The sequence below is a fragment of the Vipera ursinii genome (genome assembly GCF_947247035.1).
Source record: "Vipera ursinii genome assembly, chromosome: 3".
NCBI lineage: Eukaryota > Metazoa > Chordata > Lepidosauria > Squamata > Viperidae > Vipera > Vipera ursinii.
The window spans coordinates 212777963-212782372 of NC_139516.1; positions in this window are offsets into that span (position 1 = coordinate 212777963).

A 4410-nucleotide genomic window follows, 5' to 3' on the forward strand; every position below is an offset into this window, starting at 1 on the left:
ATCCTGGGCCTCACCAGGCTGGCAAACTTCCTGCCCTAACCCCTCCATCCAGCCATACTTCACAAAACGCCACAAGCTCACCACCCATTTAGGCTGCATTCTCTGGGAGATGCAGGGTGATAGTTCCACCCTGCCACAGGACCAAGGTTCTCCAGACCCTTTCACGATGGCCATCCGGGCATCACTAAAATGAAAGCCTTGGCACGAAGTTATGTTTGGTGGCCTTCAGTAGACAAGGACATAGAAGAACACGTAGCCGGCTGCTATCTCTGCCAGCAAACCAGACCAGCCCCTCCCCATGCTCCCATACACAAATGGGAAATCACAAAAAACCCCTGGTCCCGGATCGACCTCGATTTTGCTGGCCCCTTCCAAGGACAAACCTTCCTAATCATAGTAGACAGCTATTCCAAATGGTTGGAGGTTCTCCCGGTTTCCAGCACCACAACAAGCGCCACCATCCAAGCCTTAAGGGGGGTTTTCGCGACCCACGGTCTTCCCGATGTAATAATCACTGACAACGGGCCTCAATTTACCTCCTGTGATTTTCAGATCTTCACGAGGAACAACTGTATTAGACATGCGACATCGGCCCCCTTCCACCCGTCGAGTAATGGCCTCGCAGAGGTCATGGTGAAGACCACTAAAGACTCCCTCCGCAGACTCGTCATCGGAAACTGGCACCTCCGACTCGCCCGATTTCTCCTCGCCCACCACACCACACCCGTGTCCACCACCGGGAAATCCCCCGCAGAACTCAGATGGGGCCGCCGGCTAGTAACTCAATAGACTGCACCCAGACAGACCAGCAGCAGAAAAGCCCGACAATCTGCCATCAAAGACATTCACTCAGGGACAAAATGTCTGGGCCCACAGTTATGGGGGAAGGGATAAATGGACCTGGGGGTAGTCATCAATCAGACTGGCCCCCTGTCCTACACCATCAACGTCGGCGGAGGGCTCACATTGCGAAGACACGCCGACCAACTTCGGCCCAGGGCACCCGCCAATATCACGCCGGAGCCAACTTCGGAAATTCCTGACCCGCCCAGCACCAATCACCCTGAGGACATCCCAACATCCACTGATCTACAATCCGACACCCCCGAGGAGACTCCCGCGGCAGACGAGGAACCGCCACTCCGCAGATCTACACGACCTAAGAAACCCCCAGCGTACCTGACGGACTTTGAGTGGGCCGGCAGCTCGCCAACGCGTTCTAATAACAGTTGAATATAGTTCTAGGTTATGTTGTTCAAACCAAGGGGGGGGAAAGGGGTGCAGCATATCCCCATAAATGACAGCTGTCACAGGCCGCTCCACGCGGCTGCACTGACAGCTGTCAAAAGAATCGCGCATGCGCAGTCACGTTCCGCGGACTGTCAAATCCACTCCACGCGGCCGTTTGACAGCTGTCAAACGGCTGCGCATGCACCCTGCCTGCGAGCTGTCAAACGACGAAGCCGCGGGCTGTCAAAACGGTGGCAGCCGCTAAACTGTCAAAACGGCGCATGCGCCTGAGCCGCGAATTCTGACAGACGCTAGCTGTCAAAACACCGGCTGGTTGGAACAGCCAGCTGGCAGGATTTCCCCAGCCAACGCGCTTGCGCTATCACTGGGGAAATGTCAAAGCTGCCAGCTGACTATTGGCACAAGGTCCTTCGGCGGGAAAACACCCGCCCCGATTCGCTGTCCCGTTTGACAGCTGCCTATAAAAGGCTTGTTGTACCGCTCTGTTTTCGCCCCGGGCTGTGTTAAATAAACAGTTGAACCGAAGACGCGTCTCCCTCGTCCTTGCCATCCCTAATCCACCTGTTGGGTGGGCTAACTTTAAGCCAGTTTAGAATATGTGCCCCAATGGGCATATTCTAAGTATATGTAATATATACTTAAAATAAGTATACATATTCTAAGTAAATATTACTGATTCCACATTTCAGCACAATATCTCTTTAACACAATTTTCGATTCCAGCACTCAGTGCCCAGAGATACTCGACCATGACCATATTTTCTCTGTGGGGCAGAACCAGGAGGCATTTCCAAGCCTAACCTGGAGCAAGTAGGGAATGTGCCTATTGTCTTTCCCTTCTATGGAAGGCCAGCGTGGGTTAGGGTTAGTCTTGGAGAACGTGAGCACAGGAAGTCCATCACTTAACCTCCCCAGGCCTCATCCGCACATTCACACACATACAGCCTCTACATCTGGGGGCTTGGGGGAATCTAATTTGCCTCTGGAAAGATGGGCCACAAAACCATTCCTGCCCTTGAGGGCAATCAGGCATCAGATCCAGCCACCTCAGAGAAAAAATGCACTCGAGCCTCTGGCACGAAGTCTCAGAGAAGGAGCTGCGGGCTGGGGAAGTGGCCTCTGGCTCACGTTCTCGTTTAAGAACTGTGGTTGCCACCCTTTTCTCTGATCCCCACTCATGCATCATGCCAGCAAGACACAATTTGTCACAAGTTATTTTTCTCTCCTTAGCATTAGTCACTCATGCCAGGAAGAATCGGGCTTTTCCCTCTGGATTTCCTAACTCTTCCTCGTCAAGAAGACAAAAATACCTGAGGTTCCTTGGTGTGAGGGGACTTGATGGCCAGTCAAGCTTCTCACATACGTGTAAGAGATCACTAAAATACAAAAATGTTTTACAGTCTGATACTTCTAAGGGATAACCAGTAGCTGGTAGGGATGGTGCACCACCTCCATCCCACTCCCACCAGAGGTCATCCATGAGAGGAACCAATGCTGTTTCTGCCCCATACTCGGCAATGAAACCTGATGGAAAACGGTCCAGATAATCCATTTCCTCCAGGATCCTCTGGAGTTGCAACGTTGCCACCATCCCTAAAAAGAAAGGTGAGTGACTGCATGGAAGTTTTCCAGAACCATGGGGTCCAGCAGTGGCTTCTTGAGGATGGAGCACACCAGTGCCTCTTTAAAAGACAGAGTGGCTTTTTTGTCCCCACCTGTAGGATCTGAAGGCATGGTGTTTTAATCTTGGTCCAGGGAAGGCCTGCTCCGCAAAGACCAGGTACTTTAATATTGGCTCCTAGAAGGGGCTCAGGTAAAACTATGATTTAAGTCGCTTCATAAAATTCATCATCATTGTATTATTATTATTATTCAGATTCAGCAAGGTAATAACTAAGATCAGATAAGAGGTAATGTGATACTTAGCTCTTTGCAAAGATGGCAAAGGGGTCTACAGAGGGAAGGACTTGGGGTGGGGGGTGTTAATGTAGCAACTTTGAACGTTCGCTAAGTGACCTGACGTAACTTGGGGATTATCTGTAATTGAACCTTGAGCTTCTTCACGAGGAAGTATAAAAACTTCAATGCACTGTTTGGCGTGTCCCTTTCTCCTTTTAAGTTGGAGTTTAACGAAACTGTCGGCTTGGGGGGTCCACTTTGCTCCTGTGAAGAAATAAAGTGTCTGAATTCCACTTGAGGGGCCTTTGGCGCCCTCTGAGCCAGCTTGTTTTCTTGCAGACATTTCACGACCTTAACTAGGTAACATCATCAGTGCTAGGAAGGAGTGGGGTTTGCTGTCTCGTTTATATTCCGGTGTCTCGCCCGTCAAGTGTTGTCGTCGTTGGGGTCTTAGATCCTTCGATTGCTGTCGGTTCCTTTGGAAGTTTCTTGACTGGGGTACGGTTTACTTGACGGCTGATTTTTGACCTTGGAGTTAATCTATGCTGATCTGGGTGCTGCTTGCTGGTGGAGAGGGAGGTCCTGGCTTCCTTTTTGGGCTGGTCGACTGTCTCTTCGGCGTCTGCGTGTCCATTGCTGGCTGATTTGGGACTTTGGGCTTGGCCTAGGAGGGCGACATTTCTCCAGCTGAAAAAACGGCCGGACCTGCCTTGCGTGTTGCGGAAGCAAAGCATCTCCTCCCAATCCCACTTCCCTCGGCTCCCCGCACCAGGCGAAGGGGGCTTCTGCCCCCCCCCCGGAGAGTCGCCCTGTTACTAAAGCGGGGTGGGGGGGGGGGCTCCGTGAGCGGGAGGCAAGGCAGGCGGGAGGCGCCTTCGGAAGGCAAAGGCGAGGCCAGAAAAGGACGGAGGGAAAGGGCAAAGAGGTCGCACGCGCCTCGCTTCTCCTCCTCCTCCTCCGGGACCCCGAAGTCAGCGCGGGGGCTCAGCGCCCCTTGGGCCCATGGGGGGGCGGGGGGGGCAGGGTCCGGCCCGAAAGGAAACGCGCCCGGCCGCCGCCGCCGCCACCGGGGAAGCGGGAGGAGAAGCCCCGCCAGGCCCCCCTCCGGCTCTCCCGCCCCGGCGCCTCCTCCGGGCCAACCGGCGGGCGGGATCGGAGAGGCGGAAGGGGCGGGGGCTCGCGGGGCGGCTTCCGCTGGGGGCGGGGCGGGCGCGCGTGGGCGTCGCCGGGGCAACCGCGTCGAGCAGCGGGAGGGGGGCG